This window comes from Drosophila innubila (assembly GCF_004354385.1).
Source record: "Drosophila innubila isolate TH190305 chromosome 3R unlocalized genomic scaffold, UK_Dinn_1.0 2_E_3R, whole genome shotgun sequence".
In the NCBI taxonomy this organism is placed as follows: domain Eukaryota; kingdom Metazoa; phylum Arthropoda; class Insecta; order Diptera; family Drosophilidae; genus Drosophila; species Drosophila innubila.
In genome coordinates, this window is record NW_022995380.1 from 32,684,784 (window position 1) to 32,698,462 (window position 13,679).

General features: G+C 36.3%; 1 non-coding gene and 2 pseudogenes across 1 annotated transcript; all 3 read left to right on the top strand.

Moving 5' to 3' along the window:
• The first annotated feature begins 3,544 nt into the window (after positions 1 to 3,544).
• LOC117793090 lies at positions 3,545 to 5,510 on the top strand (annotated as a pseudogene).
• Positions 5,511 to 6,115: 605 nt separating this feature from the next.
• LOC117793079 lies at positions 6,116 to 6,294 on the top strand. Its single transcript, XR_004618221.1, has one exon. It is a non-coding gene; the product is annotated as a 5.8S ribosomal RNA (ribosomal RNA).
• Positions 6,295 to 6,681: 387 nt separating this feature from the next.
• LOC117793091 lies at positions 6,682 to 13,315 on the top strand (annotated as a pseudogene).
• Positions 13,316 to 13,679: the final 364 nt, after the last annotated feature.

Genomic DNA, 13,679 nt, shown 5'->3' on the forward strand with positions numbered 1-13,679 from the left:
CAATAATTAAACACATCTCATTTAAATAAAAATTCAAATTAAAATACAAAAAAAAAAAATCAATTTTCACATGACATAAAAATTTCATATGACGCAAAAAAATTCAAACAAAAAAATTTCATATGACTACAAAAAAAAGTTAAATTTCTTAGGACATGTAAAATTCAACATTTATTTGTCATAACCATATAATATGACAAGAATTAAACAAATCTCATATAACATAAAAATTTCATATAAATACAAAAAAAGGCAAATTTCACATGACATAAAAATTTCATATGACTAGAAAAATTCAAACATAAAAATTTCATATGACTACAAAATAAAAGTCAAATTTCTCATGACATAAAAATATCATATGACAAGAAAAATTCAACTTTCTTAAGTCACAGCCATATTTTATGACAAAACAAAGTCAACTCCCAAATAATATAAAAATTTCATATGACTACAAAAAAAAGTTAAATTTCTTATGACATGTAAAATTCAACATTTATTTGTCATAACCATATAATATGACAAGAATTAAACAAATCTCATATAACATACAAATTTCTTATAAATACAAAAAAAAGGCAAATTTCACAAGACATAAAAATTTCATATGACACGAACAATTCAAACATAAATATTTCATATGACTACAACAAAAAGAGACAAATTTCATATGACAAGAAAAATTCAACTCTCATATAACACATAAATTTCATATGACTACAAAGAAAAGAGTCAAATTTTATATGACAAGTAAAATTTAACTATTATTTGTCATAACCATATTATATGACAATAATTAAACACATCTCATTTAAATAAAAATTCAAATTAAAATACAAAAAAAAAAATCAATTTTCACATGACATAAAAATTTCATATGACGCAAAAAATTCAAACAAAAAAATTTCATATGACTACAAAAAAAAGTTAAATTTCTTAGGACATGTAAAATTCAACATTTATTTGTCATAACCATATAATATGACAATAATTAAACAAATCTCATATAACATAAAATTTCATATAAATACAAAAAAAAAAATTTCACATGACATAAAATTTCATATGACTAGAAAAATTCAAACATAAAAATTTCATATGACTACAAAATAAAAGTCAAATTTCTCATGACATAAAAATATCATATGACAAGAAAATTCAACTTTCTTAAGTCACAGCCATATTTTATGACAAAACAAAGTCAACTCCCAAATAATATAAAAATTTCATATGACTACAAAAAAAAGTTAAATTTCTTATGACATGTAAAATTCAACATTTATTTGTCATAACCATATAATATGACAAGAATTAAACAAATCTCATATAACATACAAATTTCTTATAAATACAAAAAAAAAGGCAAATTTCACAAGACATAAAAATTTCATATGACACGAACAATTCAAACATAAATATTTCATATGACTACAACAAAAAGAGACAAATTTCATATGACAAGTAAAATTCAACTTTCATTTTTTATAACCATATTATATGACAAAAATATAACAATTCTCAAATAACAATAAAAATTTCATATGACTACAAGAAAAAGTCAAATTTCATATGACATAAAAATTTCATATGACAAGAAAAATTCAACTTTCTTATGTCATAACCATATTATATGACAAATAAAATCAACTCCCATAAAATAAAAAAATTTCATATGACCACAAAAATAAATCATATTTGATATAAGTAAAATTATATTTTCATATGACAGACATTTAAATAAACAATATAATAGAGTACTTTCATATGACATAGACATTTTATAACAGTACATTTATGTATGAAAAACAGATCGTCCTTTGAAAAAATGGTAAATTTTAGAAAGCGTGGCAAAAAACCTATATAGGTGGAGTGGTGTCGCGCAAGGCAAGTCATATGAAAAAATTTAACATACCGAAATTATATGACGGTGGAGTGTTGTCTTGCCGGCATTGGATATTTATAATATGTGGTGCAAAAATAATGAAGTTTAATAGTGCATAAATATATATGCATGCATGATTAAATTGTCATTTGAAAAAAATTGAATTTTAGAAAGCGTGGCAAAAAACCTATATAGGTGGAGTGGTGTCGCGCAAGGCAAGTCATATGAAAAAATTTAACATACCGAAATTATATGACGGTGGAGTGTTGTCTTGCCGGCATTGGATATTTATAATATGTGGTGCAAAAATAATGAAGTTTTACAGTGCATTATTATATAAATATATGCATAGGTATGAGAAATAAAAATTGTCATTTGAAAAAATGGTAAATTTTAGAAAGCGTGGCAAAAAACCTATATAGGTGGAGTGGTGTCGCGCAAGGCAAGTCATATGAAAAAATTTAACATACCGAAATTATATGACGGTGGAGTGTTGTCTTGCCGGCATTGGGTATTTATAATGTGTGGTGCAAAAATAATGAAGTTTAATAGTGCATAAATATATTGATGCATGCACTTGATTAAATTAAGAGGTAGCATTTGAAAAACTAATTGAATTTTAGAAAGCGTGGCAAAAAACCTATATAGGTGGAGTGGTGTCGCGCAAGGCAAGTCATATGAAAAAATTTAACATACCGAAATTATATGACGGTGGAGTGTTGTCTTGCCGACATTGGGTATTTATAATGTGTGGTGCAAAAATAATGAAGTTTAATAGTGCATAAATATATTGATGCATGCACTTGATTAAATTAAGAGGTAGCATTTGAAAAACTAATTGAATTTTAGAAAGCGTGGCAAAAAACCTTTACATGGTGAGCAGGGTGTGTTCATCTATTATATGTGTTCGACGCATATAATAATAAATGTTGTCAATGAAAATGAAAGTTATTCGTTATTTGTTGTCTTTGAACGCTTGGCTGCGGTAATAATATGCAATTGTTAGATAATAGTGGAATTGGCCAAGGTATATTGTTCTTCAATATATACTAAATAGGTTTCACATTATCGTTAATTTAGCAAGCATAAACTTTCATTAAAAATAGAACCACCAACAGGTTTATATATAATTGGTTGGTGGTTTAGTGTTACCTGGTTGGAAAATTGAATTACATATGTTTTTCGATTCTCCAATGCAAGGGCAGTGTGCACATGTATAGTATATTGGAAATTAAAATAATTAAACTTTAACACAATGTAAATATATTGTGGATAAAGGTTTTATTTAATATAATATTTATTAACACATATATACAAAATGTAGATAAATTATCAATTTGTAATCAAAATTAAATAAATTTTTATTCAATTTATTTTGAATTTAAATAATGTACGTGTGATGAATTTATATTAAGTAAGTGTAAATATAAAGATATTTTTGAACAAATTAATATGTATATATTTTGTATATATATATATTTATAAAAAAAATGTGTAAGTTTTTTTTATAACTAACGAACATGATTGCTATTTAAATTTAGCCATATTCGTTCTCTATATGCATGTCATATTTATTCAAAAATATTAATGAGTTGTCATGTCTATTACATATTTAAAAATATTTATATGTGTAAAAATATTTACACATAGAAATAACACATTATTCTGGTTGATCCTGCCAGTAGTTATATGCTTGTCTCAAAGATTAAGCCATGCATGTCTAAGTACACACGAAATAAAAGTGAAACCGCAAAAGGCTCATTATATCAGTTATGGTTCCTTAGATCGTTAACAGTTACTTGGATAACTGTGGTAATTCTAGAGCTAATACATGCAATTAAAACACGGACCTTTTGGAACGTGTGCTTTTATTAGGCTAAAACCAAGCGATCGCAAGATCGTTACACTGGTTGAACTCTAGATAACATGCAGATCGTATGGTCTTGTACCGACGACAGATCTTTCAAATGTCTGCCCTATCAACTTTTGATGGTAGTATCTAGGACTACCATGGTTGCAACGGGTAACGGGGAATCAGGGTTCGATTCCGGAGAGGGAGCCTGAGAAACGGCTACCACATCTAAGGAAGGCAGCAGGCGCGTAAATTACCCACTCCCAGCTCGGGGAGGTAGTGACGAAAAATAACAATACAGGACTCATATCCGAGGCCCTGTAATTGGAATGAGTACACTTTAAATCCTTTAACAAGGACCTATTGGAGGGCAAGTCTGGTGCCAGCAGCCGCGGTAATTCCAGCTCCAATAGCGTATATTAAAGTTGTTGCGGTTAAAACGTTCGTAGTTGAACTTGTGCTTCATACGGGTAGTGCAACTTACAATTGTAGTTAGTACTATACCTTTATGTATGTAAGCGTATTACCGGTGGAGTTCTTATATGTAATTAAATACTTGTATTTTTTTATATGTTCCTCCTATTTAAAAACCTGCATTAGTGCTCTTCATCGAGTGTTATTGTGGGCCGGTACAATTACTTTGAACAAATTAGAGTGCTTAAAGCAGGCTTCAAATGCCTGAATATTCTGTGCATGGGATAATGAAATAAGACCTCTGTTCTGCTTTCATTGGTTTTCAGATCAAGAGGTAATGATTAATAGAAGCAGTTTGGGGGCATTAGTATTACGACGCGAGAGGTGAAATTCTTGGACCGTCGTAAGACTAACTTAAGCGAAAGCATTTGCCAAAGATGTTTTCATTAATCAAGAACGAAAGTTAGAGGTTCGAAGGCGATCAGATACCGCCCTAGTTCTAACCATAAACGATGCCAGCTAGCAATTGGGTGTAGCTACTTTTATGGCTCTCTCAGTCGCTTCCCGGGAAACCAAAGCTTTTGGGCTCCGGGGGAAGTATGGTTGCAAAGCTGAAACTTAAAGGAATTGACGGAAGGGCACCACCAGGAGTGGAGCCTGCGGCTTAATTTGACTCAACAGATGTAAGACAGATTGATAGCTCTTTCTCGAATCTATGGGTGGTGGTGCATGGCCGTTCTTAGTTCGTGGAGTGATTTGTCTGGTTAATTCCGATAACGAACGAGACTCAAATATATTAAATAGATATCTTCAGGATTATGGTGTTGAAGCTTATATAGCCTTCATTCATGGTGGCAGTAAAATGTTTATTGTGTTTGAATGTGTTTATATAAGTGGAGCCGTACCTGTTGGTTTGTCCCATTATAAGGACACTAGCTTCTTAAATGGACAAATTGCGTCTAGCAATAATGAGATTGAGCAATAACAGGTCTGTGATGCCCTTAGATGTCCTGGGCTGCACGCGCGCTACAATGAAAGTATCAACGTGTATTTCCTAGACCGAGAGGTCCGGGTAAACCGCTGAACCACTTTCATGCTTGGGATTGTGAACTGAAACTGTTCACATGAACTTGGAATTCCCAGTAAGTGTGAGTCATTAACTCGCATTGATTACGTCCCTGCCCTTTGTACACACCGCCCGTCGCTACTACCGATTGAATTATTTAGTGAGGTCTCCGGACGTGATCACTGTGACGCCTTGTGTGTTACGGTTGTTTCGCAAAAGTTGACCGAACTTGATTATTTAGAGGAAGTAAAAGTCGTAACAAGGTTTCCGTAGGTGAACCTGCGGAAGGATCATTATTGTATAATGCATCTAACCGTTAATAAAATAAAAATTTTTTTTTCATTAATATATAGAAATATATTTTAACGAAAATAAAAGAAAAATTTTTAATTGTCAATAATAAAATAAATAATTTACTTTGCTCAAACATTTGAAATTGTGTTGTAATGTATAATTTATACAATAAAATTACTTTGTTATAAATTTTATTTGTCATATTCATATTGTATAAATGTATATTACACATTTTTATGTGTTTTGGGCAAGACAAATTATTAACTGCGTGTATATGTGCCATAATATACATGCGTTGCACAAATGTATTGTTCATTATTAACATGCGCATACATTGTATAAACGCAACAACCTAAAATATAATGTTGTACCTGTTTGTTCAGGTTAATGCTTTACATATATCGATTATAATACAATTAAATATATTTTATATAGTTGTCATATACCGTATTTTCATTGATTATGTAAAACTAAGACATTTCGCAACATTTTTTTAGGTATAAAAAAATTTATTGAAGGAATTGATATATGCCAGTAAAATGGTGTATTTTTAATTTCTTTCAATAAAAGAATATATGACGTAATGAAATAAACCAAAAATTTGTATTACTCTAAGCGGTGGATCACTCGGCTCATGGGTCGATGAAGAACGCAGCAAACTGTGCGTCATCGTGTGAACTGCAGGACACATGAACATCGACATTTTGAACGCATATCGCAGTCCATGCTGTTATGTACTTTAATTAATTTTAGAGTGCTGCTTGGACTACATATGGTTGAGGGTTGTAAGACTATGCTAAATAAGTTGTTTAAAATTTTTCGAAATTTTAAGCATATGGTATATTATTGGATAATATATATTGTAATGTTGCAAAACATTTACTCATAATATATTCATAATATTAAAATAAATAACGAAATATCTATACTTCTCTTGTTGTATATATTTGTATGAGAAAATTTGAAGAATTATATATTCTTTATTTTATTCAAATAATACTGAGGAATGTCTAGCATAAAGAATTTTTTTTTTAACTAGAATTGCCTCTTATTTATGATGAGATAAAGAATAAAACATTTGTCAATATTATGGAACTTCAAAATTATAGTATATTTCAAATTGTTATTATAATCATCATGTTTTATAATAACTAATATATAAGTATAATTATACAACCTCAACTCATATGGGACTACCCCCTGAATTTAAGCATATTAATTAGGGGAGGAAAAGAAACTAACAAGGATTTTCTTAGTAGCGGCGAGCGAAAAGAAATCAGTTCAGCACTAAGTCACTTTGTCTATATGGCAAATGTGAGATGCAGTGTATGGAACATCAATATTCTAGTATGAGAAATTAACGATTTAAGTCCTTCTTAAATGAGGCCATTTACCCATAGAGGGTGCCAGGCCCGTATAACGTTAATGATTATTAGATGGTGTTTCCAAAGAGTCGTGTTGCTTGATAGTGCAGCACTAAGTGGGTGGTAAACTCCATCTAAAACTAAATATAACCATGAGACCGATAGTAAACAAGTACCGTGAGGGAAAGTTGAAAAGAACTCTGAATAGAGAGTTAAATAGTACGTGAAACTGCTTAGAGGTTAAGCCCGATGAACCTGAATATCCATTATGGAAAATTCATCATTAAAATTGTAATATTTAAACAATATTATAATAATAGTGTGCATTTTTTCCATATAAGGACATTGTAATCTATTAGTATCAATTAATTTATCAAAAAATTTTAGTCAATTGCTTATTTAAATTAAAATGCTTGCATTTTAACATAAAATAAATGTCATAAATTTGATAAAGTGCTGATAGATTTATATGAATACAGTGCGTTAATTTTTCGGAATTATATAATGGCATGATTATCATTGATTTTTGTGTTTATTATATGCACTTGTATGATTAACAATGCGAAAGATTCAGGATACCTTCGGGACCCGTCTTGAAACACGGACCAAGGAGTCTAACATATGTGCAAGTTATTGGGATAAAAACCTAATAGCGTAATTAACTTGACTATTAATGGGATTAGTTTTTTAACTATTTATAGTTAATTAACACAATCCCGGGGCGTTCTATATAGTTATGTATGATAATATTTATATTATTTATGCCTCTAACTGGAACGTACCTTGAGCATATATGCTGTGACCCGAAAGATGGTGAACTATACTTGATCAGGTTGAAGTCAGGGAAACCCTGATGGAAGACCGAAACAGTTCTGACGTGCAAATCGATTGTCAGAATTGAGTATAGGGGCGAAAGACCAATCGAACCATCTAGTAGCTGGTTCCTTCCGAAGTTTCCCTCAGGATAGCTGGTGCATTTAACTGTTGTATAAAATAATCTTATCTGGTAAAGCGAATGATTAGAGGCCTTAGGGTCGAAACGATCTTAACCTATTCTCAAACTTTAAATGGGTAAGAACCTTAACTTTCTTGATATGAAGTTTAAGGTTATGATATAATGTGCCCAGTGGGCCACTTTTGGTAAGCAGAACTGGCGCTGTGGGATGAACCAAACGTAATGTTACGGTGCCCAAATTAACAACTCATTCAGAAACCATGAAAGGCGTTGGTTGCTTAAAACAGCAGGACGGTGATCATGGAAGTCGAAATCCGCTAAGGAGTGTGTAACAACTCACCTGCCGAAGCAACTAGCCCTTAAAATGGATGGCGCTTAAGTTGTATACCTATACATTACCGCTAAAGTAGATGATTTATATTACTTGTAATATAAATTTTGAAACTTTAGTGAGTAGGAAGGTACAATGGTGTGCATAGAAGTGTTTGGCGTAAGCCTGCATGGAGCCGTCATTGGTACAGATCTTGGTGGTAGTAGCAAATAATCGAATGAGACCTTGGAGGACTGAAGTGGAGAAGGGTTTCGTGTGAACAGTGGTTGATCACGAGTTAGTCGGTCCTAAGTTCAAGGCGAAAGCCGAAAATTTTCAAGTAAAAAGTTGTCAATATTTAAAATTTTGGAAAATTAATACACTTGAATAATTTTGAACGAAAGGGAATACGGTTCCAATTCCGTAACCTGTTGAGTATCCGTTTGTTATTAAATATGGGCCTCGTGCTCATCCTGGCAACAGGAACGACCATAAAGAAGCCGTCGAGAGGTATCGGAAGAGTTTTCTTTTCTGTTTTATAGCCGTACTACCATGGAAGTCTTTCGCAGAGAGATATGGTAGATGGGCTAGAAGAGCATGACATATACTGTTGTGTCGATATTTTCTCCTCGGACCTTGAAAATTTATGGTGGGGACACGCAAACTTCTCAACAGGCCGTACCAATATCCGCAGCTGGTCTCCAAGGTGAAGAGTCTCTAGTCGATAGAATAATGTAGGTAAGGGAAGTCGGCAAATTAGATCCGTAACTTCGGGATAAGGATTGGCTCTGAAGATTGAGATAGTCGGGCTTGATTGGGAAACAATAACATGGTTTATGTGCTCGTTCTGGGTAAATAGAGTTTCTATCATTTATGGTAGTTTCTTGTTCCCCGGATAGTTTAGTTACGTAGCCAATTGTGGAACTTTCTTGCTAAAATTTTTAAGAATACTAATTGGGTAACCAATTAGTTCTTTTAAATTATAACGATTATCAATTAACAATCAATTCAGAACTGGCACGGACTTGGGGAATCCGACTGTCTAATTAAAACAAAGCATTGTGATGGCCCTAGCGGGTGTTGACACAATGTGATTTCTGCCCAGTGCTCTGAATGTCAAAGTGAAGAAATTCAAGCGCGGGTCAACGGCGGAGTAATATCTGATATCCTCATGCGGATGCTTCCTCATGCAATCGATCTTGAGCCGAAGTCTTGCAATCCATTGTAAATGAGGCGCAAGATTCGGGAAAGAGGTGACTCTCCAACGTTTGTCCGTCTACCTCCTGGAATTATTTCCGACTCGGAACAACCGCCCTGTTCCGGCGAGAGTGCCGCCCTGCACCCCGCAATGGAGGCAACGAAGACGTCAAGAGTACGCTAGGGTTCAGCGTAACTGGGACAAACATAAAGGTCGTTGCATTAAATCCTTGCTTGATGGACCCGACAGTCGACAATGCCAAACCAGGGAATCATGGAACCCTATTGGAAGGAAGTTATGACAGCGCCTAGCCCATCCTCTTGCAATACCACCGTGCCTCACATGGGGCACACGCTAGAGGGGGTATGGTCACCAATTTTGTCGAGTGATCTAAAGGCACATAAAGTGTCATTGACTTCCTCTCCGGGGCCCGATGGGATATCCGCCAAACATGCAGCGGGTATTCCCAGAGGGATTATGCTTCGCATAATGAACCTGATTCTCTGGTGCGGAGATTTGCCCGGACTCTTCCGAATGGCCCGAACCGTCTTCATCCCGAAGTCGGTGAAGGCATCCCGACCGCAAGACTTTCGTCCGATATCGGTGCCATCGATCGTGGTCAGACAACTTAATGCCATATTGGCTGCCCGGTTGACTTCATCAGTCAATTGGGACCCGCGTCAACGGGGGTTTCTGCCCACGGACGGTTGCGCCGATAACGCGACCATAGTCGACTTAGTCCTGAGGGACCACCATAGACGGAGCGCGTCTTGCTACATCGCGACTCTCGATGTAAGCAAGGCATTCGACTCTGTCTCTCACAAGGCAGTGTTCGATACGCTGACCGCCTATGGTGCCCCTCCGGGCTTTGTCGATTATGTCCGGAACATGTACCGGGAGGCGGCACCTATCTTAGTGGGGCTGGAGGTCAGAGGAATTCATCCCTGCTAGAGGAGTCAAGCAGGGTGATCCTCTGTCCCCCGTCTTGTTCAATTTGATCATCGATCGATTGCTCAGGTCGTTCCCCGTCGAGATAGGTGTCAGTGTCGGGAACGCAAAAACAAACGCAGCAGCGTTCGCAGATGACTTGATGTTGTTTGCTTCCACGCCGAAGGGCCTTCAGGCACTATTGGATACCACGGTTGGCTTTCTGTCTTCCGTTGGGCTTACCTTAAATGCTGAAAAATGTTTCACGGTCAGCATAAAAGGGCAACCAAAACAGAAGTGTACTGTGGTCGAACCACGGAGCTTCTGTATAGGTTCGCGCACGTGTCCAGCTCTGAAGCGCTCCCAGGAATGGAAGTATCTCGGCATCAAGTTTACTGCGGAAGGGAGGGCTCGTTACTCTCCTTCCGAGGACATTGGTCCAAAGTTGGAGAGATTAACGCAGTCCCCCCTGAAGCCTCAACAGAAGTTATTCGCCCTCAGAACTGTCCTAATTCCACAGCTCTTTCACCAACTAACTCTTGGTAGTGTGTCGTTAGGCGTTCTGAGAAAGTGTGACAGACTGGTACGGTCTATCGTTCGGAAATGGTTAGATCTTCCGTTGGACGTGTCAGCCGCATTCTTCCATGCTCCCCATTCGGATGGGGGTCTCGGTGTTCCTTCAATTCGCTGGACGGCGCCAATGTTGCGAGTCAAAAGATTGTGTGGCATAAAATGGCCCCACCTCGAGCAATCCGAGGTGGCCATCACCTTTCTAGAAACCGAGCAGCGAAAGGCCCGAGATAGATGCCAAGCAGGAGTTAATGAGCTGTTATCACGTTCAAAGATAGATTCGTACTTGGCGAATAGATTGCACATGTCTGTTGATGGCAGCGGTCTACGTGAAGCGGGGCGTTTCGCTCCGCAACACGGGTGGGTGGTTCAGCCCACGCGTTTGCTAACAGGGAAGGCTTACCTGAACGGGATCAAACTGCGGATAAATGCCCTACCCACGCGGTCACGGACTACGAGGGGAAGGCACGAATTGGGGAGGCAGTGTCGTGCAGGATGTGATGCTCCCGAAACACTAAACCACATCTTGCAGAAGTGTCATCGTACGCATGGGAGGCGGGTGGCTAGACACAACGGAGTAGCTGATTTTCTCAAGAAGGGGCTTGAGTCTAGAGGCTATTCCGTCATTGCTGAACCGAGTCTGCAGGGAGAGAACAGGATGTTTAAGCCGGATCTGGTTGCGTTCCGACACGACCGAACCATCGTGCTTGATGCACAGGTGGTGACAGACGGACATGATCTGGATAGAGCTCACCAGAGCAAAGTCCATATCTACGACCGACAGGACATACGAACGGTATTGCGAAGGGATTTTCAGGCACATGAGAACATAGAGGTTGTATCCGCTACACTAAACTGGCGGGGCATCTGGAGTTTTCAGTCCGTAACAAGACTGAGGGCTCTTGATGTTCTAAGTGCTAGTGACAGTACTGTCATTAGTGCCAGGGTGGTGTCAGGCGGGGTCTCTGGATTCAGAGCTTTCATGTTTCACACAGGGTTTCATGGCTGAATGTATTGGCTATCAATATTGCATTTCCTTTTCCTATAAAGCCAGCTACCTTTGGCACAACATCTAAAAAGGTATAAAATAACGCATTCAGTGGCGCTACAATCGAAATCATTTCGTTATGTGGTGAACTAATGTGCTACAAAAAAAAAAAAAAAATAGCCAAATGCCTCGTCATCTAATTAGTGACGCGCATGAATGGATTAACGAGATTCCTACTGTCCCTATCTACTATCTAGCGAAACCACAGCCAAGGGAACGGGCTTGGAATAATTAGCGGGGAAAGAAGACCCTTTTGAGCTTGACTCTAATCTGGCAGTGTAAGGAGACATAAGAGGTGTAGAATAAGTGGGAGATATTAGATTTCGGTTTAGTATCGACAATGAAATACCACTACTCTTATTGTTTCCTTACTTACTTGATTAAATGGAACGTGTATCATTTCCTAGCCATTATACGGATATATTTATTATATCTTATGGTATTGGGTTTTGATGCAAGCTTCTTGATCAAAGTATCACGAGTTTGTTATATAATCGCAAACAAATTCTTTAATGAGAGAGTGCATTTATGTACTTTTGATTTAATAATTTGGTATAACTCCAATTACTCAGGTATGATCCAATTCAAGGACATTGCCAGGTAGGGAGTTTGACTGGGGCGGTACATCTCTCAAATAATAACGGAGGTGTCCCAAGGCCAGCTCAGTGCGGACAGAAACCACACATAGAGCAAAAGGGCAAATGCTGACTTGATCTCGGTGTTCAGTAAACACAGGGACAGCAAAAGCTCGGCCTATCGATCCTTTTGGTTTAAAGAGTTTTTAACAAGAGGTGTCAGAAAAGTTACCATAGGGATAACTGGCTTGTGGCGGCCAAGCGTTCATAGCGACGTCGCTTTTTGATCCTTCGATGTCGGCTCTTCCTATCATTGTGAAGCAAAATTCACCAAGCGTTGGATTGTTCACCCATGCAAGGGAACGTGAGCTGGGTTTAGACCGTCGTGAGACAGGTTAGTTTTACCCTACTAATGACAAAACGTTGTTGCGACAGCATTCCTGCGTAGTACGAGAGGAACCGCAGGTACGGACCAATGGCACAATACTTGTTCGAGCGAACAGTGGTATGACGCTACGTCCGTTGGATTATGCCTGAACGCCTCTAAGGTCGTATCCGTGCTGGACTGCAATGATAAATAAGGGGCAATTTGCATTGTATGGCTTCTAAACCATTAAAAGTTTGTTATTCATTTAATAGACGACAATGGATGTGATGCCAATGTTACGTATAACATAGTAAATTGGGAGGATCTTCGATCACCTGATGCCGCGCTAGTTATATATTAAAACATTATTTAATACAATGACAAAGCCTAGAATCAATTGTAAACGACTTTTATAACAGGCAAGGTGTTGTAAGTGGTTGAGCAGCTGCCATACTGCGATCCACTGAAGCTTATCCTTTGCTTGATGATTCGACAATTAAAAAAATCGATCAATAAACACACACATATTAATATGTAAAGATATATAAATATATATATATATTTACAGGGATGGTATGTATATGCTATGTATAATATATATGTCTATGGGCATAAAATATTATATATAATGTATAACATATGATATCTGTATTTTTATACATATATGATTTATGAAAAATTTCATTTGAAATGGTAGCCAAATGTCTCGTCATCATATTAGTGACGTATTTAAAAAGACTTAAATGTATGTATATATGAAATATATATAATAGAAATATATTATATATAATTTCATTGATTTATATAAAGTTTAAATAAAATAAAAATGGTAGCCAATTGTCTCGTCATCATATTAG